The sequence below is a fragment of the Panthera onca genome, chromosome E2, assembly GCF_046562875.1.
Source record: "Panthera onca isolate mPanOnc1 chromosome E2, mPanOnc1 haplotype 2, whole genome shotgun sequence".
Lineage (NCBI taxonomy): Eukaryota > Metazoa > Chordata > Mammalia > Carnivora > Felidae > Panthera > Panthera onca.
The window spans coordinates 55,221,922-55,246,556 of record NC_138353.1 but is presented as its reverse complement, the minus strand read 5'-3'; the positions used below and the strand labels follow the sequence as shown (position 1 = coordinate 55,246,556).

Sequence of the window (24,635 nt, the reverse complement as noted above, 5' to 3'; positions counted from 1 at the left end):
AAAAAGTGATGGCCTAGTAAAAGATTTTTTTAAAAAGGCATCAAAGGGGGGAATGTTGGGAAAAATGAATAAAGTTTTACACCATAAGATGGCCAATAGGACTAAAACAAGCTCTGGTCTCTAGCTTGGAGACCCCTCTTACGGGTTCTTCTTGCCCTGTTTGTCGCCCACGCGAAAACCCACCACAGATATGGAAGCTGACAGCTATAAATTACCCTTCCCCTCTTCATTCGGGGATCAGATCTTTGGAGAAACAGTCTCCTCTGAGTCTGCCAGTGCTAAATAAATCTCTGATCCACCAAGATCTCCAAGTGCCACTTGGTTTTTCCACCAGAGTTCCAGCCTGGTTCCGTAAGTTTCACTCGTAAGTATAAAAAATTAACTTGTTTTAATGATAGTTTGGTTTTCATTTCTTTAAGGAATAAACAAATTGAATGCTTTCATTTTCTCTTTTTTCTCTTCTATAAATTATATCCCATAAATCAAATGAGGTATTAATTTTATTCCTTATACGTGAATGAGGTTTTTTATATGTTGTAGGTATTCATTAAAACCTCTCTCATAATAAATGCAAATATCTCCTTCAATCTGCTTCCTTCTTTTAATAATAATTTTGACTTTTTCATTACTTATAGGTTTTATATTGTGATGGTGGTAGATTACCAAATGTTTCTTTTGTGATTTTTTTTTCTGTTCAAAATTAAGAAAACTAACATACATACCTTGGGGAATAAGCTTAGGAATTCCCTGAGCCTGCACTGATGGGCTAATAAGGCATAAAGATGATAAAGCCATAGGATGAGCACACCCAAATTTGGGTAAACAAGATTAGGTAAGTAAAATTAGGTAAAGGGGGGAAAGGCCCCCAGTATAGGACAAAGGTATAGGACAATAGCAGAAAGCTGCTTTCGCAGGAAGAAAGGACCAAATTAGGTAAACAGGGCTATAGACTGCAGCAGGGTGAAGTTGCCCAGAGAGGAGCTAATTAGCAAAAGAAAGATGCCTTGTTGACCCTAAGGTAGCATGCTTTGTCTTTCTTGTCCCCTAGGCCAGCTTAGGTGGGATCTCATGTTTGCTGTAAATAACCTTCCACCCAGCACCAGAATCTTGTTTTGTATTGACCCAAACCCCTAACACTGCATATCTCCAAAACCCCCTTTGCCCCACGCCCATGAGTTAATGTTCCTGATTTCATTGTCTCTCTATGTAGTCCCATCTCACTTGTAAGCCTTCTGATCCTAATAATAAGGAAGCAAGGACCCTTACTCGGGGCTCTTGTCTCCTCCCAGACATTAGCCTCTCTCCTGTGTCCCGCTCTTGCTGGACAAGAGAGAACTCCAGACCCAGATTCTACAACAACATACAAATTATTCTGGTAAATATTTTAACTTTTTAGATCACATGGAGCTGATTTGGGATGTGTCATTAGGTATGGACAGATGCCCCCACCCCACCCAGATACTTTGGAAATATATCCTCAAATACAGAATTGAACTCAGGCAGAGCCACATCTCAAAGGGAGAAGAAAATCCTGTGGTGTCCAATATAGTAGCCAAAAGCCACATGTGGCTGCTGAGCTCTTAGAATCTGGCTAGTCCAAATTGAGATGTGCTAAAAAAGTAAAATATACTCAGATTTTGAAGACTAGTTTTGAAAACAAAGAATATAAATTGTCTCATTAATAATTTCTTATATTGATTACATATATGATGTGAAATAAAATATATATTAAAATAACTTCATCAGATTTGTTTCTACTGTTTTAATGTGGCTACTAGAAAACTTAAATTGCATATGTAGCTTGCACACGTGGCTTACATACGTGGCTTGCATTAGCTTCTGTTGGACAGTAGAGCTCTAACAGATACTCTCTCTGTCACAGCTCTTGATATGAAGCAGAGCTGAGCCAGGAGGATGATGGCAATTACTGCAACTCTCTTAAAGGAGAGAATACTTGCTTTACAGTTTAATGAGACTGAGAGGGGAGAAAAGTTTCACCATCCAGTGCTGCCATCTTCTGTGTCACGACTACACTTGTGCTCATCTTTGAGCAAGATCTTCAAATTGACTCATTATTAAAAACTCTGGGGACCCAGAAGAAGGGCAAGGGTACAACACTAGCATTGCCCCAGCTGTTAGAACCATTTACAGATTTCCAGCCACTACAGGCCTGGAATGTGCCTTCCTGTTCCCCCTACTTAAATTTCTCCCGTTCTTTAAGATTTGTGTAGCTCCCTCTAATCGCTCCTCTCTGCACTGGCCGCCCCACATCACCGAGTTCCTGCACACTCAGTGTCTGTAACACGATTTGGCAAATTGTGCTTTTTGCTAATAATTTCAGGTGACACCAGAATCCAAATGGGGCATTTTGGTGCCTGTCATAACTCTAGGACTGGTTTTTCTGGTAATATTTTCAGAATATGTGGCTAAGAGCATCCATTCCCTTCTTTGGCCTATATTTTCTAAAAATTTAAGGTAATAGTAACTCCATATTCCGCCAGTATTCTCCCAAAGTATTTTCACGCTAATGATCTCATTTCAGCACAAACAAAATCCAGGTCTAACTTGCCAATTTTATGCCTCTCTGTTCAACAATGTATAATAATCTAGGGACAAGGTGAGGGATTCCAATCACTGCCCCTCTACAAGGTCCATGCCACAAGGAGTCTTGGCTCAATCACAGAACTGTCCAGAATGAAGCTCTCCCTTTACATAAGAGAGCTGTCATTATACAACTGCATTTTATGCCATTACTAACTTTTTCACCACTTTGCATGGGAATGCATATTTGTATGACAGTAAAAGTGATTAAATAACTAAGTGGACCTTGTAGTAAATGAGTTATTTCTTTGCTTTCATTATGTCTAATTCACCAAACATTATTCAGTCCGAAGGCTTTTTAGAATCATAAGTAGCCAAGATCATTTTTCACCTCATCATCCCATTATCCATAATGAGAAAATACTTCTAAATGTGAAGATTACTCTTTCCAAAGATCCCTAGTGAACACTCCTATAGACAGTAGTGAAATCTATTAACTATATATATTTTTTCACAGCAGAAAGAAGATGCTAAAGGATGCCCACATAATCTTTACAGCAACTCCCAAGAGTCAGATTCCTTCCAGACTATAAGTGGGTTCTTGGGGATGATGTTACTGAGGTGAAGTGGCTGACCACCTCACCACCTCTTATTGCATGGCATGTTAATGGGCTTTGAATTCACACCCAAGGTGTTCAGGAAGAAGTCTAGATACAGCATGAAATTTCCTAAGGAATATGAGTGGATCCAACTAGAGTCAGCTTGATTCCACAGCTCTACTAACTCCTCTGTGTGCTTTACTTCTACGAAGGGCTTCCAAATCCATTTAGTCAACTACAGCCTGAAAGGTATCATTATCCACAGTTTTCAGATGGGGAAAATGAGTTTCAGTGACAATGAGTGATTTGCACAAGATCACAGATGAAGTTAACAAGAGGGCCAGACCTCATGCCCAGGTTTTCTGAATTCAGATGCTGAAGGAAGAGAAGTTCAAGGAACAGCTCAAGAGAACAAAACTTCAACATCTGTTTGGCCAGTGGCAATTTTGTGACTTTAGGTAAGTCACGTCCCCAAAATGGATTGAACCAGATAATCACTACAACTCCATATTACCTTAATATTCCAAAAGTTGTAGGGAGCTAAATTTAACTCCTACTTTTATATCTGTTCACTGTGGTCCTTGCAATGGACTCTTAACACTGTTTCCAAAGTTAGGTATGTTCTTTGGGTTTCTGCTCCATTTTCTCCTATGCCCAGCATGATCCCAATACTTCCATTTGTCCCAACACAGAGCAAAATGTTTAATATAGGCCAAAAAGTCCATTCACACCAAAGAGTTTCTGAGTCTGTGTAGGAGAAAGCAGAGGAGGTGGAGCCTTCCCTCTGCTTAGGAATTCCCAGAACCCTGTGGTTAAAAGGCAAAGCCAAGTTCATCCTTCCTTAATTCAAAAATTGGATTTGAAATAGAATGAAAGTTATTTCAATAATAATCCCTATTATTATAGATTTAATAATACAGTGATACCAGGAAATACTTGCAGGATGGGAAGCTCATGTCCTCTTTAGGAAAAGAAGCTCAGGAACATCACAGTCATGCATCAGATGATACAGGATGGGTATCTGAGTACATCCACTTGTGTTGAAAAGTGAATGCTCAGGTCAAGATAGATGTCTGTCCTTGGTTGATTTGAACATGATAAATCTATTTTTATAGAGTTAAAAATGTCTTTTTCTCAGTTGTCTCCACAAAACACTAGCCAATAATTCATGGAATTGCCTGCCCCCCAAGAGAGATGCTATATCACCTTAGATACAAACTCATGAAAAATTTAGGTGGTAGATAAAAACCAACTGCAACATTATCCCTTCCCTCTCTCCTTCCTCCCCCCTCTCTCTTTCCAAGTGGAGGAGAAATTTTAGTAGCAAGTCTTGAATGCAGTATAAAAAAGAAACAAATTGCTTTGTAGTACTTAATCTACATCTGTTCATGTTGTCTTGTCTTCTGTAGCACTGGAGTAGCAAGCAGAAGCCCAAATGTGCTCAGGATTCAGAGTGGAGTTTAGACACCATTCCAGACACTAGAACTAGCATGAAAAAAAAAATTAATTGTATCCATAAAAAGGGATGTAACCCAGAACTTGAGGGGAATATTTTTTTGAATAATCATTTGGTATGGTCCTATGCATCTAAGCAAAAGAGAATTCAATCTTCCTAAAAGAGATGAATATGCCTCATGTACCTCAGGATGGAAAAGTGATCTTCCTACTGCTTAATAATGCAATGTCTGGAAAGGTAATATGCTTATAGAAAGCATATAGGGCTTGCATTCCCAAAACACAGGTTCCAGGCTACAACTTTTACTAAATGGACATGCTGACTTAGGAAAGTCACTTAACCTTTCTGAGCCTCATTTTCTTCAACTTCATTACAAATTTTTACTATAATCTTCGTTACAGTAAAAGAAAGGAATTTTATTTTTATTTTTTTAATGTTTCTTTATTATTGAGAGACAGAGAGACACAGAGTGTGGGCAGGGGAGGGGGAGAGAGAGAGGGAGACACAGAATCTGAAGCAGGCTCCAAGCCCTGAGCTGTCAGCACAGACTCCGACACAGGACTCGAACTCACAGACCACAAGATCATCACCTGAGCCAAAGCCAGACGCCCAACTGACTGAGCCACCCAGGCACCCCAAAAGAAAGGCATTTTAAAAGCCATAATATAGAGAGGTGGGCAGCTAACATCAATAGCTGATAAATCATACACACACACACACACACACACACACACACACACACACACACAAAGAAATACCCAGATTATGAATTTTCAAGGAAAAATAAACCTGATTCTGATAAAGCCTCAAGATCTAACTACCAATTTACAGGGAAAACAGTGGGCAGAGGACTATATTAAGCCATACCACGGGGATGTAATCAGCAAAATTCAGACTATGGGAAACATTATAAAATAGACAACCCAGTGTCTTTGACAACAATAACAGAAAAAAAAAATAGCAAGAAGAACAAATAGACAGGAAAAGAAGAACAAAATACACATCAAAAGAGACTTAAGGAACATATCAACATTAGGTTATATAAATCTCATTTGGATTCTGACTCAAACAAACAGTTGTGAGAAAAAACGTGTGGAGCCTCCAGTTTCCACTTGGGGATATAGACAGCTAGACTGAACATCAGTCCCACACTTAGTACAACCAAAAAGGAAAAAGCCAGGGGCACCTGGGTGGCTCAGTCAGTTGAGCATTTGACTACTGATTTTGGCTCAGATCATGATCTTGAGGTTTGTGAGTTCAAGCCCCATGTTGAGCTCTGTGCTGATAGTGTGGAGCTTGCTTGGGATTCTCCATCTCTCCCTCTCTCTCTCTGCCTCTCTCTCTCTCTCTCTCTCTCAAAATAAATAAACTTAAAAAATATTCTTAAAATGCCAGAAACTACAAATCTTCAAATTCAATTTTTTTTTCAAACTCATTGGAAAATGAGGTCTCAGGACAACCAATTGGCCCAAAACTCAATGCTTTCCCATTCAGATCAAACCAGGAATGTCCTCTCTCACCACTCCTATTCAACACCATACTGAATGCATCATACTGGGCACATTCTAGCCACTGCAATAAAACAACAAAAGGAAATCAAAGGCTTACAAATTGGAGAGGAAGAAAGAAAATCATCTCCATTCACATATGACATGATGGTCTATATAGAAAATCCCAAAATATACACCAGACATATCTCTTAGAGCTTGTATATGAGTTTGGCACCTCTGCAGGATACAAAGTCAATTCTGCACACTTGCAGTGACAAATTAGAATTCAAAATTTTTTTTAAATACCATTTTTAGTAGCACTCCAAAAATGAAATTTAGTTCTATATATGTCATTCATGTTATAATATATAACAGAATATGTGCAGATCCAAATAATCACATTTATAGACTGGAAGACTCAGTATTATTAAATTGTCAATTCTTCCAAATGTGATGTACAGATGTAACAGAAAATTACTGGCATATAGAAACCCTCTACACTGCTTTTGAAATCCTTCTGTAAGTCTAAAATTATCTCAAAATAAAGAGCTTTTAAAATTTGTAAGATAATTGGGAAATTAATGAATTATTGTTCATTTGGTTTTAAATAAGATGAAGGTATTGGGGTTATGTTTTAAAAATCCCACCTCTTATTACTGGAGGGGTTATGGGAGGGGGGATGGGCTAAATAGATGGGCTACTCCTGAAATCATTGTTGTACTATATGCTAACTAACTTGGATGTAAATTAAAAAAATAAAAAAATAAAAACAATCCCACCTGCTAGACTCAGAGATTTAAAGTTTGAATAATTGGAGAATCTCTAAATGGCAGCCACGATAGAATTACTTGTTTCAGACAAGAATCATGGATGCTAAAATGAGCAAGTGAAAGTATTAATGAGAAACAACATACTTGTATTGTCTCAAAATACCTCCCCAAGACACTTATTAAATATAAAGAGAATGATAGCAACTTTACAGTGAAGTAAGCTGGCAATATTATCTTCAGCAAGTACCTCCTGATATCATGCACAGAGAAGGACACAGTACCAATGCTGAAAACTCCTGCCAAAAAGCATAACCTGAATCTTAGTCACAAAAGACCATTACATAACCCATACTGAGGGACAGTCTACAAAATGATTGGCTGTACTCTTTAAAAATGTGGAAATCATGAGAAACAGAGAGAACCTGAATTACTGCTCCAGACTGAAGGAGACAAACAATATGAGATCCAAATGCAACACATGATCCTGGGTTAGATCCTGGATCTGAAAAAAAAATATTCTCTTTGTTGTAAAGGACATGAATGAGGCAATTGGCAGCACTTAAATAGGCTTTTACATCACCTAATAATGCTGTGTCGTTTTTAATTTATTGACTTTGGTCACTGTACAGTGGTTATATTTTTCAAGAATCACACATTGAAGTATTTGGGGAAGAGAGGGACACCATATCTTCAATTTACTCAAACAGTTCAATAAATTATATATAATACATAATATAAAATATCCACATAGTGAAATATTAGAGAGAATATTTACTATATTTATATACTATACGTTGTAGTTATATGTTTCATGTATATATTTATTTATGTAGAGAGAGAAAATTATAAAGCAAATATGTTAAATTGTTATAATTTAGGTACTTATGTGAAGGATACACAAGCATTCTTTGCACTATTTTTGTAACTTCTCTAAAAGTCTGAAATTATCCCAAATTAAATTTTTTTTTTTAAATTAACCAAAGAGAGGTAATAATAACATCTTGAGTGCATGGCCTCCCCTATTTCCAACTGGTTTCTGTCTATTCCAGAAGCAAACCAACTCTGTGTCTTTCATCCATTAGACTATTTCAGCCACTTGGCTTAAAACCACACAAATTCAGACTCAGCGGCCACTGCACAGATCGGACTTTGCCAGCTCACATGTCTCACTCAGCTTCCTCTACAACTATGTCTGACAAACCCCATATGGCTGAGACTGAGAAATTCGATACATAGAAACTGAAGAAGATAAAAATGCAAGAGAAAAATCCACTGCCTTCAGAAGAAACCACTGAATGGGAGCCACAAGCAGGTGAATTGTAATGAGGTGTGCAAGCCAATACATACTGTCTGTTCCACAAGCATTGTCTTCTTATCTTCTTTCTTTGAGCTGTTTAACTTTGTAAGAAGCCAAGAGGTTGGATCCAGTTTAAATGACTGTGCTGCCCCCTTTTCAAGTGAAAGAACTACTGGCAAGGAAGGCTGAACCTGCCTCTCCAACGGGCCTCTCTGGCTGACAAGGAAGGAAAAGAACTTGCATGTTGGTGAAGAAAGAAGCTGGGAGGGGTGGGCGGTGGGTGGCAGGCTGGCAGGGAAATCTCTAGTGAAAACCAAGCTGGCCCAAGGTATCCTGCAGGCTGTAAAATATAGTTTAATCAGAGTGCCATTTGTTGTTGTTGTTGTTGTTCAAATGATTTTAATTCTTGCAATGCACAATTTTTTCATAATCAAATAAAGTTTTAAAACCAAAATTTTAAAAAATACACAAGTGTATTATCTTACAGTTCTGCAGCTCAGAAGTCCAAAATGGCTCTTACTGGGCTACAGTTGAGATGTTAGCAGAGTTAGAACCCTCCTTTCTGGAGACTCCAGAGGAGAATGTGCTTCCTTGCCTTTTCCCAGCTTCTAGAGGCTGCCTGCATTCCTTTGTTCATGGCCCCTACCTCCAACTTCAAAACCAGCAGCAAAGCATCTTCAGATCTTTCTCTGACTTCCTCTTCTGCCTTCCTCTACTTTAAAGGATCCTTATGATTTAAAATGAGACCCACCACGGAACACCTGGGTGGCTCAGTTGGTTGAGCTTCTGACTTCGGCTCAGGTTATGATCTCGCAGTCCATGAGATCGAGCCCTGCGTGGAGCTCTCTGCTGACAGCTCACAGCCTGGAGTCTGCTTCAGATTCCGTGTCTCCCTCTCTCTCTGCCCCTCCCCGGCTCATACTCTGTCTCTCTGTCTCTCAAAAATGAATAAATGTTAAAAAAAAAAAAAAATTTAAATGAGACCCACCAGAATAATCCAGAACAATCTCCCTCTCTTCAAGTCAGCTGATTAACAAGCTTAATGTCATCTGCAACCTGAATTGTTCCTTGCCATGTAAGGTAATATATTCACAGTTTCTAGGAATAAGGATGTGGACATCTTTGAGGGCATTAGTGTGCCTGTCACAGCTACCCTCTGCCTGAAATGCCTGGAAAGTGTGCCCCATCCCCAAGCTCTTCTGGCTAATCAGATCCCTAAATCATACTTCCTTCAGAAACATGCCTTAGTTAGTTGGAAATGTTATGGTTACTGCTCCATATGTAACTTTCTTAACTCTTCCATCCCCAGTCAACTTACCGATTTTATTTATTTGGTTTTCCGTTTGTTTATTGTACAGCCTCCTTTCTTTGGCTGTTATGATCGTTGACTGAGTCTATAAGTTGTCTTATATACTTATATACTTATATACTTTGCAGTGATAGAGTGATACAGTGAAGCTCACAGATAAGTAGCCATCCCAAAACATAACCAAATGATACCCCCAGCTTTTCCTCCTTAGCCAATAGATTTACTAGGTCTTTGCCTATTTCCTAAATTTCTCATGGCTTAGGTTGTCATCCCTTACTTCTGATTCCTTCCGGACTCTTCTATGTAAGTTGAACTTGGACCTGAACTTTTTCCTTCTCCAAATGGCAAAATCTTGTTCATCTCTTAAGATTCTCACGTGATCCCTTTACCCTGCCAAGAACAATTAGCCATTCTCTTCTCTGTGCTCCCACTGGATGTGCTGGGGGTTTATGCCTCTAATACAACCGTTAACTTGTGGAAATTGAATTTCTCTCTACATCAATTTTGAACTCAAGTCTGGTTACTGGACTGTGAATTCCAAGGAGGCAGCTATTATGTGTCACATTCATTATTTATTAAATAAGTCAGTGCTCCAAGATTTCTTCCTACCTCTTTGTTTATTCCTTATTTTCAGATTAATTACCCTTGACCTAGGAGAATTCCAACTCAATGTTGGAATGCTTCCACACTTGATCTTTGGTCCGTGGTCCTCTTCTCCTCTCAGTATGTATTTCTCTCCTAGTTAATTTTATCCATTCCCTCAGTTTCAGGGCTACTTTTATGCAAATTATTCCCAAGCTACATCCATCCCAGAACTCTCCTCTGAATTAACTCCATGCATCCATTGTCTTTTGAAGATCTTTAAAGGTACCTCAAACACATGTTCAGAACAAAACTCAGGAACTTTCTCCGTGGTATTGAGAACTGTTGGTTACTTTCCTAGCACCAATTTTCCCCTACTTAATAGCAGCAACATCTCAATTTCCTTCAAGGACTTCATCCCTCCCACTCTGGGCCAAATGAGTTTCCATGAGACTGACCCCACCCTCATCCACAACCAGGGGTAAGCAGTGATTACACCAATCCACATATCCTATCCCCCTAAACAGGGTGTCTCTTGGCCTGTGGGCATATAATCCAATCAGAGCAAATGAGTCACCATGATGCTTTAGCTGGCTCCTGGAGAGAAAAGCCCTCTTCCTGTACTTGGTCATATGAGAATGTGGTCATCTTGCTTCCCCCCTAAGCAGCCAAAGGTACCCAAGGGAAGCAAAGCTGAGAGACTGATCCTTGTCACATTGTTTGGTCCCTAAACAAGTCCTGCCTAAAGCCAGTCTACCTTTTTTTTTTTTTTTTTTTTTTTTCCATTTCTGTTAGCCAACTAATCCCCCTTTTGTTTAAGCCAGGTTCTATTAGGTTCATACAAAACCTTAACTGGTACTCCCTCGCCTACACCTGACCTTCCAGAGTCTCCCATCTGAGGGAAGCGCATCATCATCCATTCAGCTAAGAAAGTCAGACACCTAGGAGTCATTTCAAATACCTCCTTCTCCTTCACTTGCCATAGCCAATCTGTCACCAAGTCCTGTCAATCAGGAGCCCTGAATATTTTGGAAATCTATTTCTCTCCATCTTTATTGTTCCAACTATGTTTGCCTAGACTATTCCACCCTCACCTACCCTGGCCTTCCTCCAATCCATTTTCCACACTGCAGCTAAAACGATCTCTTTGAAGTGCAAAAGTGCTAATTCACCATCCTGTTAAAACAATCATTTTCCACAGCTTCTAAGACAAAGACAAAATTCCAAGTTCCTTCACATGGCATCTTTCTCTGGCTCCCCCCACCCACCCACCCAAACAACAGAACACAAAAGCTTGCCTGTGCTTTTTCATTTGGGAAGTGACCCCAAGGAACAGGAGTCATTCATGGTTTAGGGAAAGGGAGGAAGTGAATGAGCAAGTGGACCACCCTGTGAGCAGCTGTGATCAATCCAAAGGGAACTTCTGAGGGAGTGTGGGGAATGCATTTCAGAATTGCTCCCAGAGACAAAGGGGAGAAGCATTCACCTATAGGCTTTCATCCACCAATGGCTGGGGTGGGGGGCAGGGGGGGTGGTGCCTGTGGGTGCTAATTCCCTGGCACTTGAGACTTGCTCACATGTGACTGCCGGTGGTCTCCTATAAGGGAAGTAGGCCTGGGGACCAGCGAAGCCCCAGGCACACTTGGAATGAGGTCAGCACAGAATTGGTGGGAGCTTGCATGGCACGATCCACATAGCCTTGGCTGAAAGCAGGCTGAGGCCATGAGGTAACACAGTACAAGCATCTGATACCATGCACAGTCTGGCCTCTACCTGCCTTTCCAGCTTCCTCTCAACCTCTTATTTTACTCAAACCATGCTAGTCTTACAGTTCCTGGACTCCACATGTTCTCACCCACCACAGGGCCTTTGAATGTGTTTCCTCTGCCTGGAATGCTCTTTCCTTCCCTATTTGTCTAGTTCCCTCTGCTTATTCATCACAACTCAACTGGAGTACCACTTTTCCCTGACTGCTAAAGCCACCGTAATGGGCACTCACAGCATCATGTGCTCCTTCTTTGAGGCACATGTGAAAGTTGTAATCGTCTACTCATGTGATCCTCTCAGACTGTCTGACTCTCCTCCCTGGACTATCTGCAACATAAGGACAAGTACAGAATCCCCAGCATATGCATGGTATTTTGCACATGTCGGGCACTCAATAAATCATCACTGAAAGGATAAACAAAGTTATCTTTTTATTCAGGATGGTATCTGGAACAAACAGGTGCTCAAATATTTTTAACATAGTTAAATAACTAGTGGAGCTAATACTTTAAGAAGAAGTGTTACTTTCTGGTGGAATTTATTTAACTTTCACTGAACTGCATTCTATTCCTTAAAATTGCTATAGTGAGGCTCTTCTGTGGGAAGCCAGACATTGTTTTTTGTTTTGTTTTAAGACAAATATTTCTTTAAAATGTGTGATACCTGTAAACAGCAACTAGATTCCCCCAGAAAGAATAGTTGAGAAAGAGAGAAAAGAGAAATCATCAGTGTAGATAAGAAAGCTTCATTGTGGACTAAGACAGGGAAGCTATCTAAAACAAATGGGTACAGGTTATTGACCACAAGAAGAAGAAAATTCATTGGTATGTAAAAACAAACTCCCCAGAATCACTCTGAGCTCTCCCTTTTAGCCAGCACCATCAATTATGATTATTAAGCGCCTGCTCGGCTGCTGTGCAGTGGAAGAGGCAGGGAGGTTTGGTAGCTAGGCAACGGCCTGGAAACTCAAAGGGTAGGAGTTGTGATGCTGGCTCCTCCATAAAAGTGATAAGTGGCCTTGGGTAAAACTCCCCCTGCCTTGTTTTCTTCATCTGAAAAATAGTATCACCAGTCTGCCTTTCTACATTGAGGGAAGAAAAACAGAGTGAACAGTACATGGCAATTGTAGGAAAGTGAGCTTATGGGGCTTAGGGAGTGAAGGACTCAACAGGGGACCAACTTTTCAACTGAAGTCACCGCTTTATTACTAACAGGTTGAGCCCGAATAATCTGTGCCTCGTTTATCCATCTGGAATGATTCATTGATAATGGTCAGGTCCTGACTTAAAATACAAATTAAAACGTGGGTCTTTATTTCTATAAAACCTCTCCCCCAAAGTGTCCTCAGAATTTCTCAGGTAGCCCTAGAGTAAGCACCACAAAGGCAAATGTCACATTTACCAGATTCACTACATAAGCCCCAGCACCTGGCCCAGGGTCTGGCACACAGTTGGTACTCAGGTGTTTACTGAATGAGTTCAGTGATTATTTAAATAATACCAGCTTTTTAAAAGGGGACAAGAGAGTACATAACCTTAAGTGACATGTTACTAGTCTTGAAGAAAAAAGTCCATGGAACAACCTTAAAGGAAATGGTCTAAAGAGAAATCCACGCCAGGTCATGAATAGTCATGAAAGAGATTACATTTTGACTAATTCTCTTTTGTTATTTTTACTATTATTTAGAACAGTCCCAAATAATATAGTTCCAGCCCAACAGTGTTCCTCTCTCCAAATATAACTGTCATTCCTGTAGAGTAAGTTTAAAAAATGTTTATATATTATCAAAATTAAGTTTCAAAATGAGCTACAGTATCTGGAAAAAGGGGATAATAATATTTCACAGAAACTAATTGGAAACTTGTTTTGAAATAAAGTAGTTATTATTTCCATCATGGAGAGATGAAAGTACAAAGATTTCCTTTTATCTCACCCAGCCTAGTATCTTACATTATTTATTCAAGCTAAAATTAAAACCTGGCCAAATCCTACTGAGGCATTGCATATCAGTTAGAGATTATTCTTCTGGAAATGAACTTTTGTTCACAAATTTCATTATGCAGTTACAAATGACTATTATTAAAATGTAACATATAAAACTAAATTGTCTTTTTTTTCCTCCTGGCTATGCACAAGGTCCACTTTCCTAGGCAGTATTCTTCTTTTCTTCTGCATCTGGCAGTATGCTGCCCCCCCCCCCCCCCCAACCCCCGCCCTGCCCATTGCCTCAGCTTCCAGAGAACTTCACAGCACCCATTCCACTCACCTGGGCCCCTCTCAAGGCTACTTTTTATTGCTCTATTGCTGGCACCCCAAGGAACAGACACCAAGGGACATTTTCTACCTGGTGACCTTGCTAAGGCCCATTTTCATCTTTTCTTCAGATTCAAACTCCAGGCAAAGTGATTATCTACAAAAAGTACCTGAGGGCACCTTGTTGACTGAGTTGGTTAAGCCTCCAACTCTTGGTTTCAGCTCAGGTCATGATTTCATGGTTCATGGGATTGAGCCCCACGTCAGGCTTAGGGCTGACAGCACAGAGCCTGCTTGGGATTCTCTCACTCTCTCTCTCTCTCTCTCTCTCTTCCTTCCTCCCTCTCTCCCAGCTTGTGCTCACTCTCTCACTCTCAAAATAAAAAAACATTAAAGAAAAAAAAAGCACTTGGAGTGGTTGATTTCAACCCACCTGCAGGTTTCTGAATGCCTAATTCTTTCTTGGCCACCCCAAGGCCCTGTCACATCCTACCCACTTTGCTTGGAATGCTCTTCCTTGATTGCCTACCTCTGACTTGTCCTTCAGGAAGGTCTCAGTTTAGATGGAACTCCCAGCTGCTAGGTCAGGTACAGCCTCTGTATTGCCATGGCGCCCTGCACCAGGTAGCACCTGTGACTTTTTCTTTTTAATTGGCTCTACCTCCCCTTAGATTGTAAGCCCCATGTGAGCAAGAGTAGGTCATATCACAGGGGAGCCTGGGTGGCTCAGTGGGTTGAGAGACCAATTCTTGATTTCAGCTCAGGTAATGATCCCAGGGTCATGGGGCTGAGCCCCACGTTGGGCTCCAGACTCCGTACGGAGCCTGCTTAAGATTCTCTCTCTCCTTCTGCCCCTCCCTCCCACTCATGCACTTTCTCTCACTTTCTCTCAAAAATAAAAAAAGCAAGAAGTGAGTCAAAAAAAAAAAAAAAAAAAAAGGAAAAAGAGTAGGTCATATTGCCTACTGTTCATTGACAAGTGCCTAGTACTGTGACGGTCATAGAGCAATCAATGAGTAAGTATTTCATGAATTTTGGATTTAGAGTCCACTCTGGTATTTGGTCCCTTGGAAAACCAATCTTCCATCCGAATCCCAAAGAGTACTTACTATCTTCAAGCTTTCCTGGTATTAACTTTGTGGTTCCCCAGACTTCTCCTTGGCTCTTCAGCTTGAGAACTGTAATTTCTCCTTTGCTCATTTCCTTCTACTCCTGGAAGGTCCTGCCTGGCACATCTTCTCTTCTAGCTAATCTGTTCCAATTGTGCTCATTAACCAGTTTCTAAACCTGGTTCTACTTTTGGGGTTCTCAACATCTATATCTATGTCTCATCTCCTATACATCCAGGCCACATTTTGCTTTCTTTCTACCTTCTAGTTGACTCCATAGCTCTCTCTGGCTCAGCAAGAATAAAATGTGGTATGCAGCTGTTAAGGGGGGAACTACAAATGTATCTAGGAACAGCATGGATTGTTGTACAAGACAACAATTTTAAGAAATTTCTCATCCTAGCTTCTCTGCACCTATATTACCTGTGCTCTTGATCTTGCTCAAACTTCCCGTTGGCCCCAGGGCACTGACACTCTGCTACTTTCTATTCTAAATAACAGGAGGTTCGCCCCAATCCTGAGAGTCATTTTCCAATCAATTCCTTCTAGCTTTTCCCTCCACCTAGTTGCTGCCAATAGCTGTTTTTCCATCATGAGTTTCCAGATTTATTTATTTGTTTGACCCCAATGAAAGACAGAAATAAGGGCAGATTTACCCAGGGGGAAGTCAATCAGATAATTTTTGTACAGGTTGCCTAAAGACTGTCTTGGTTCAGGGGCACCTGGGTGGCTCAGTCAGTTGGGTGTCCGACTTCGGCTCAGGTCATGATCTCCGGCTCATGAGTTCGAGCCCCGCATCGGGCTCTGGCTACCAGCTCGGAGCCTGGAGCCTGCTTCGGATTCTGTGTCTCCCTCTCTCTCTCTACTCTCTTCCGCTCATGCTCTTTCTCTGTCTCAAAAATAAACATTAAAAAATTTAAAAAAAAAAATAAAAGACTGTTTTGGCTCACACCTTGGTTACATGTAAAGAAGGGAGCTAACGAATATTGCTTACCTTCACTCTTACTGTTTGCATTGTTTGAGATATGAAAGAATCAATAAATAACATCCCTCTTGCCTCTTCTTAAGAATCTCTTGAGGGGGCGCCTGGGTGGCGCAGTCGGTTAAGCGTCCGACTTCAGCCAGGTCACGATCTCACGGTCCGTGAGTTCGAGCCCCGCGTCAGGCTCTGGGCTGATGGCTCGGAGCCTGGAGCCTGTTTCCGATTCTGTGTCTCCCTCTCTCTCTGCCCCTCCCCCGTTCATGCTCTGTCTCTCTCTGTCCCAAAAATAAATAAAAAACGTTGAAAAAAAAAATTAAAAAAAAAAAAAAAAAAAAGAATCTCTTGAGAAACAAGACAGAGGAGACAAACAGAAATCAAAGTGTCAGCTTTATTATTATTACTGATAAAACTAATTAGAGAATTTGACTTGAGGTCTGGACAGAAGAGACTTGCTAATACTGCTTCTCAGTTAGGCAGATTGACCCACCAATCATAGTCATCACTACACTACTGTAGGACCTCCCCCACCCAAGCAGTGGCTGCTTCTATAAATTTTTACCAGGAGTCAGTATCCTGTAGAAAGGAGAGCTCCAAGGAAGAAAAGCCTAAGTATGTTAGTTCTTTCTCCAATCAGAGAAGGCCAAGAATGCAACGGTTGTCGTGCCAAAGAAAATCCATTTTGAAAACATAAAGGCAGGAGGATAAAGAATCCTCCCATACAGCAACCAACCAACTTCTATCAAAGATTCCAAAGGCCCTAATATGGTCCAAAGATCTGAGAGGCTCAGGGTTCCCTTGGTGATTGCAAATTTACCTTTTCACACTGCTATGAAATAATATTTTACAATTCCCATGAGGTATTACAGATTTGTTTGGCCTCATCTAGGATAAGTCTTCCTTTATCATTCAAACTAAGCCAGAAGGCTTGGAAATGGCTGCACTGGCTACTTGGATTCTCTGATTGAGAAGAAAGTTCTTTTTTATTTCAAACCAGACTCAAATCGGAGTCTTTATTAAAATGCGTCCATTTATTTTGCCCTTGCCATAAGTACACTAAATGTAATTTAATCTTTCTTTGTTAATTCGTGGTCTTTGAGAGCCTCACATCATCATTGTCTATACCAATTCTCACTGTTTGACATGGGGTACACAAAGAGATACAACATATGAAAAATTGGATTGAATGTGCCCTAACCACAGGACAAACTGTGGCTCATGAGGAACTCTCTGATTAGGTCAGAATTTTTAAAATATATTTGAAAGATGATAGGAATACATTAGAAATGATGATGGTGAAGGTGTGCCAGATACTATTCTAAGCCCCTTGTATTAAATTGTTTACGCTCAAATTCTACCAGGTAAGCATTATTATCTCCACTTTACAGACAAGGCAACTCAGATGCAGAGAGGCTAACTGACCTGTCCATGGTCTCACTGCTATAGTAAGTGCAACAGCCAGGATTTGCCCTTGGTTGTGGCTCAAGCCCTCACTTACAACTGCATACTAAACAAGAGAAAAATGTGCACAGGAGTATTAAACTGAAATAACATGATAGGAGGGTAATCCCTCAATGTCCTCTTGCGAAATATGCCTATGTGAAACACGCTTAAGGCTTTCATCCACAAACCTGGAAGCACACACACCCCTTATCAGCTACAATCAAAGTAAAAGAGATGAACCTTAAAAACACACTCACTTCTTGGGACAGATGATATAACATTAACAAACAACAAAGAGAAAGTCATAGATCACAACTTATGTTGTATTTCCATCTTTGGTATCAAGGAGAATGATCTTTAAGCTCAGGAGGGCTGAATAAATGTAGTTTAGAAGAAACTGAAGTATGAGATAACTAAAGTGATAGCAGGAGACCATCTTGCTGTTTTAAATGAGTTCAAGTCTCCAGGCCTAAACAAATTACATCCCAGAGTGTGGGAGAGACTTTGCAGATGTAATCTAAGAGGCCCTGTCAGTAATCTTTAAGAAATCATAGAGAAGAGAAAAGGTACTGGGGGCAATGGGGTTAGAAAAATAGTATTCCAGTTTCTCAAAATGAGGAGAGAAAAGTGTTATTCTGTGATCTATAGATGTGCAAGCTTGATTGTGAAACATGGTAATATTCTAAAATGGTGAGACAGATGATGTGTGAGTCCTTAGAAAAGGAAGTTGTGATCATGAGGAACCAGGACGGATTCACTGGGGAGAAATAATAAAGATCCTACATGCCTCTTTTTCACAGGTGTAAGGACAGGTGAACGTGGGGTGCTGCACCCATAGCTAGGGATGTGAGAGCAACCTGAATGAGGCTTCTATCACCCTGTGCACCACAAGGGTCAATTCAGAGGATCGGGATGACTTATGGGTCCTCTTTGCTTTACACCTTATGAACTTGCACATTTACTCAGAGAGCAACACCAGAGGCAGAGAGGCCTTCATATGGACAAGGAAATACAAATGCTGTGCCTCCCCATAGCCCCCAAACAATGTCAGACCCATCTGACATTTATATGAATGAGGGCAAGCATATTTAGAAAAAAAAGAATCTCTTAATACTCTTGGGACCTGGTGGATAAGATAGTATGTTTAAAGAAATAAATACCTGGTTGACCATTCATACCAAAAACGCTTGAATTAATGAATCAATGCCCTTGTGACTAGAACCTTTCCCTTCATGCATAGCTCACTTCCTCCCTCCACAAGGACTCTCCCCAATGTTGCCTTCTTAGAGAGGTTTTTTCCAACCTATCTGATATAAGATAGCATTTGCCCTCTATTAAACTCTGAGTCCCTTGTTTTATCTTTCTACACAGTTCTTGCCATTCTCTGATAACATATTATATACTTTCGCTCTTACCATTATCTAAATATTGTATTATATATACTATGTATGATACATATATGTGTGTGTGTGTGTCTATCTCCGTATGTCTGTTTCTTCCTCTTGCACAGCCAACAAATTCTCTGTGAATGATATCCCTACATTATGTGGTAGCCTTGTCCTTTTGAATGCTAGCTTCATAAGGACAGGGACTTTACCATATTTTTTTTTTTTTTTTTTTTGCCACTGTGACCCTAATCACTAGAATAGTACATAAACATAGTTAAGCTCAATAAATATGTATCACTCAATAATATTTGTCTAATCAATGGATGTCAACATGGAGAATGGAATCTAGAGGCTACACAACCCTGTCCTTGGCCCTATCCAAAATATTAACTCTGACCCAGATAAGGATAAAGAAAATAAGAGAATTGATTCTGAGTCCATGTCAATGAAACATTTATTATTACTAACACCATCACCTACTACGTGATAGACACTTGTGTTATTATAAATGCTCACAACAAACCTAAAGAAAGTACTGTCTTCTTCATTTTCATAGGAGTAAACTGGGCTTGGGGGGTTTAAGTAACATGCCAACATCAGGCATCAGGTACACAAAGCTGGGTTAAAAACCAAGATCTGGCTCACTACAAAGCGCATGCTTCTTTACAATACTACGATACACATATGAAGACATGGAAAAGCTCCGTAAATTTGCAGCTGGCAGAAAAAAACAGCACATTTGATGAAAAATCGAGATTTTACAAGAATTTGATGGATTTGAATGGCAGGTCAGAATTCAAAATATAAATATACATAGTACGTATAAAGGTAAAGTCCCATATGCCAATTTTAAGAATCAAATGCCCAGGTACATATGGTGGAGGTGCAGTGGGGGTGAGGGTCAGGAGGAAACAGTCATTTATTTGAAATAGACCAAGAGGCATCAATGGATCACAAGCTCAGTATGAACCCACATTAAGCTATGGTTGTCAAATGAACCAGAAGTATGTTAAACTGCATTATCGGAGGCTTTTAAAGGGGAGTGGGAATCCAGTTTTACTCTGCACAAGCCAGATCAGGAAAATCACAGCCAAAGTAGTGTTAAAGCCCTAGGGTAGTGATAATCTTGTTACGAATGAAAAGATTAAAGGGCATGGTGAAACTTGGTCTGAAAGAGGATTGACTGGTGGGGGAGCAGAGGGGGGGCAGGTTGGGGGTTAAAGTAACTCCCTGCATATCTGAAGAACCATCACAACAAAACCAGAGGGAGGACATTCTCTGTTGGCCCTGAGGAGTAAGGTTATAGGAAACAGGTCTGGCTACAGATGCAATGCTTACTTATAATTAGATGCCTTCTGAGCTATGAGCTCCCAATCTATCAGGGGAGATACTCAAGCAGCGGCTATGTGACAACCTGGCTCAGATACTTTAGTATCTACCCAAAGGCATGAGAAACACCCCTTTGGTGTGGATTGATTTTCAGTCCAACCTCATACAGTGACCTTATTTTCTGAACCCCAAACCAAGACCTGAGATCCTAAAAAACACTTCCGTGTTGCTTTTGAGTTTGAAAGACCATCTAGCAAGCATAGTACTATTAGCCACAAAAATATGGAGTTTCTGCAAGATGTCAATGATTGAAATAATGGGAAAATATTTGAAATTGGCACTTGCCTGAGAAAGTCAGGATGTAAAATCACTCCAGGACAGGCATTTTTGTCTCTTTGAGTACTCCTGGGTTTTTATTTTGTTTTGTTTTTGGTTTTTTGATGGTTTTTTTTTTTTTTTTTTTGAGTAGTGCTGTTTTAACCAAATAGGCAGAAACTCTTAGTTAAGAGTTCACTCATTACTTTTCTAGCAGTTTTCTTGAACCATAGCCTCTTCCTCCAAAAGCTGAGTACCAAAATACAGCTACCTATTTTAGTTCATTCAGATTCAGAATATCAAGACATCCTCAGAAAAGCTTCTGGGACCAGAGTAAAACTCCAGGCCCTCCTACAGAAACTATGCAACCCATCCCTCACAATGTCATGTCGACCTTTGGGGGGATACTGCAGTTTATGCAGCCTTTCAAGGTCCCAAACTATCCTAATTCCTCCAGCCTAGACCAGAGTGCCTCCCCATCAACTACCCATAGTGGGATTCTTGCAGCAAGAGGTCGGGGTGGGTGGGGAGACTACCTCCCTACCCCCAACCCCTGCCACAGTTGGCCAAATGTGGACTCTCCTTTATCCACAGGCACCAATCAGACTGATTGAGATATTGTAATTCCAGAGAGCATGCACTGGGCTGGTATCAGCTGTTCCCTATTAGACACAATGTTCTTTTCAATAGACTACTTTGTTTCACACTGACAGTCATTTTTCACCCTGCATGGCAGAATTTCAAAGCCAAGAATCCTGTACTACACAGTAAACAAACAAAATTAGACCCAAAATTGCCTTTTTTGATTCCGATATATTAATCAACTCTTCAGGAAAGCTTCTAAACATTTTCAATTACATAAAAAACAGGCTGGCAACATTTTCCAACTTCAAAAAAAATCAGGCTTAGTTAAAGGTTTGTTTTCTATTCCACTGATACTCTATATTACATATTTGCAACTGTTTCTGTTTTAGGACAGATTGATTAATAGCATCGGTTCTAAAATCCCACCATGTCCACAGGAAAGAAAAAAAAAGTATTTCCATCTGTGATCTTCATTAACCAAGGCAGATCTATCTATTTTTGGTGTGTTTACTTCTTGCTTCAGCTGCAGCCTTGGGTCGCTAAATATCTCTGAAACTATGGCCCCACGGTTGCTATCAAATGCTAATTGTGGGTCACGTGGGTACTCTAGCGATAGAAGGCAAACAATGGATCAAAGGAGCCAGCGGAAAAGAGAAATCTTGATCCTCCAGAGACCCAGCCTCCCTCCTGTACTTAACATCTACTTGACTGTGCAGGAAAACTATCATTTGAACTAACAATGAAAGGTTGTTCAAAAACAAAATAAATATGAAGTAAGATATGGTCAAACGGGATGTATTTTTAAAAGCATACACGGAGCAATTATGTGCTTAATAGATTAGACAATGACAGTAGCTAAAGTACTTAAATTATATCTATTGTTACCTTTTTTTAACCATTTTTTTTTAAGTTTATTTATTTATTTTGAGAGAGAGAGAGAAAGCACGTGAGCTGGGGAGGGGCAGAGAGAGGGAGAGACAGAATTCCAAGCAGTTTCCACGCTGTCAGCCCCAAGCCCTGGGGCTGGAACTCATGAGCCCCCAGATCATGACCTGAGCCAAAATCAAGAGCCAGACACTTAACAGACTGAGCCACTCAGGTGTCCCTATCACTTTCTTTAAGAAGTGTAAATCAGGGCACCTGGGTGGCTCAGTCAGTTGAGCATCTGACTCTTGATTTGGGTTCAGTTCATGTCCCAGAGTCATGGGATCCAGCCCTGTGTCAGGCTCTGTGCTGAGCTGCTGAGTGTGGAGCCTGGTTAAGATTCTCCCTCTCTCTCTGTCTCTCTCTCTCTCTCCCTCCCTCCCTCTCTGCCCTTCCCCTGTTCACTCTCTCTCTCTAAAATAAGTAAGTTTAAACAGAAAAAAAGTTTTTTTTGTTTTTTTTTTTTTTTATTTTTTGTTTTTTTAATTTTTTTTTTCAACGTTTTTTATTTATTTTTTTTTTGGGACAGAGAGAGACAGAGCATGAATGGGGGAGGGGCAGAGAGAGAGGGAGACACAGAATCGGAAACAGGCTCCAGGCTCCGAGCCATCAGCCCAGAGCCTGACGCGGGGCTCGAACTCACGGACCGTGAGATCGTGACCTGGCTGAAGTCGGACGCTTAACCGACTGCGCCACCCAGGCGCCCCGAAAAAAAGTTTTTAAGAAGTGGAAATCATAGGAAGAATGCTACCAAATCAACAGAAATGTATACACATCTTTCCCTAAATGTATTCCTTAAGAGCTTAAATACTGACTATAATAATACTACTTAATAATGTATTCATACTTTAAAATGCTAAAAAGAGTAAATCTTAAAAGTTCTTATAACAACAACAAAAACCCTCAGAACAAAACCAAAAACCTGTAAGTATATATGGTGATGGATGTTAACTAGTCTTATTGTGATTATTTTACAATATGTATAAACATCAAATCATTATGTTGTATGCCTAAAATATAATATGTCTGTAATATACCCCTATAAAAATATCTTCATTAAAGAGAAAGAAAAGAGCTTAAGACCACTTCTGCTGTTAATTGCTAAAGTTTTTTGTAACCTTGAAAGAACTATCTTATCTACTAGTTAAAACTGGCAAGTTACCAGGATTTACTGAATCCCTGCAATCTACAAGAATACAAAGAATTTGAATATAGAAAATATGTTCATGCAAAGGACTCACAATATATGGTAGAAACTGGACCAAAAAATGCTTGCAAAACATGTTAAGAATACCTTAAATGTCAAAACAAATGTGATCTATTATATAATTAGATAGGGCTGTGTGTGTTACATTAGAACTACACCTCCCTTATTAAAATGAAACAGAACTTAAAAGCTTTCAGCACTGACAGGGCGACTGGGTGGCTCAATCAGTGAAGCATCCTACTCTTGGTTTTGGCTCAGGTCACGATCGCACAGTTCACAGGATCGAGCCCTGCATCAGACTCTGTACTGCACTGGCAGCACAGAACCTGCTTGGGATTCTCTCTCTGTCTCTCTCTCCTGCCCCCCCCCCCCCCCCCCCGTTCATGCTCTCTGTCAAAATAAATAAACTTTAAAAAAAAAAAACAATTTTTCAGCACTTGAAGGAGCTGTTCCCAAAGGACAGAGGGGCTGACGAAGTGACCACAGCTCTGCCCTATGATTTTTCCCACACACACACACACACACACACACAGTTTTCTTGGTACTCCTTAATACAAATGAAACATACAACAATTTTCAAAAAGACTTCATTATTTCACTTTTTATTAGATACATAAAAGCAGGGTGCCTGGGTGGTTCAGTTGGTTAAGCATCCACCTACTGATACCGGCTCAAGTCATGATCTCATGGTCATGAGATCCAGCCCCAGGTCAGCTCAGCACTGACAGCACAGAGCCTGCTTGGGATTCTCTCTCTCTCTCTCTCTGTCTCTCTCTCTCTCTCTCTCTCTCTCCTACACCACTCACACTCACTCTCTCTCAAAATAAATAAACTTTAAAAAAAAAAAAGATACATAAAAGCAATCAAGCTGATAGAGTCTGGCACAATAGCTCTACAACCATTGTGGCTTCACCAATATTCACATTCTTACTCCCCAAAAGAGCTAGTGATTCAACATTAATCTGAGGGCTGCGGGCCTTATGAAGGCCATTAAAGACAGAATTTGTAGGTCTTGTCCTAGGATTCTCCAAAATTAGGGATGTCTCTCATCTCCAACATAAAACTGTACTTTAATTCTTTATATTGTGATGGGGAGGAAATTTCAGGATGCCAGGAGATAGAGACTCATAAAAGGATACCATGCACTTTTTATTTCCTATAAAATCCAATGCCAAAAATATCTCAATATTAATCATACCACTTCCAGCATTCTGACTAAAGGTGAGATTTTTTTTTTTCTTTTATCATCCCAAGCTTGCACTGTTCAATTAGGGAGTGGAGAGTGGAAAGGA

General features: G+C 40.2%; 1 long non-coding RNA gene and 1 pseudogene across 1 annotated transcript in view; one reads left to right on the top strand and one right to left on the bottom strand.

The window, feature by feature from the left end:
• The window catches only part of LOC145713236 (uncharacterized), a 180,147-nt gene that overhangs the window by 153,805 nt on the left and 1,707 nt on the right, over positions 1 to 24,635 (bottom strand). The gene's annotated exons all lie outside the window — the stretch shown is intronic.
• Positions 8,045 to 10,327, top strand: LOC145713213 (thymosin beta-4-like; annotated as a pseudogene).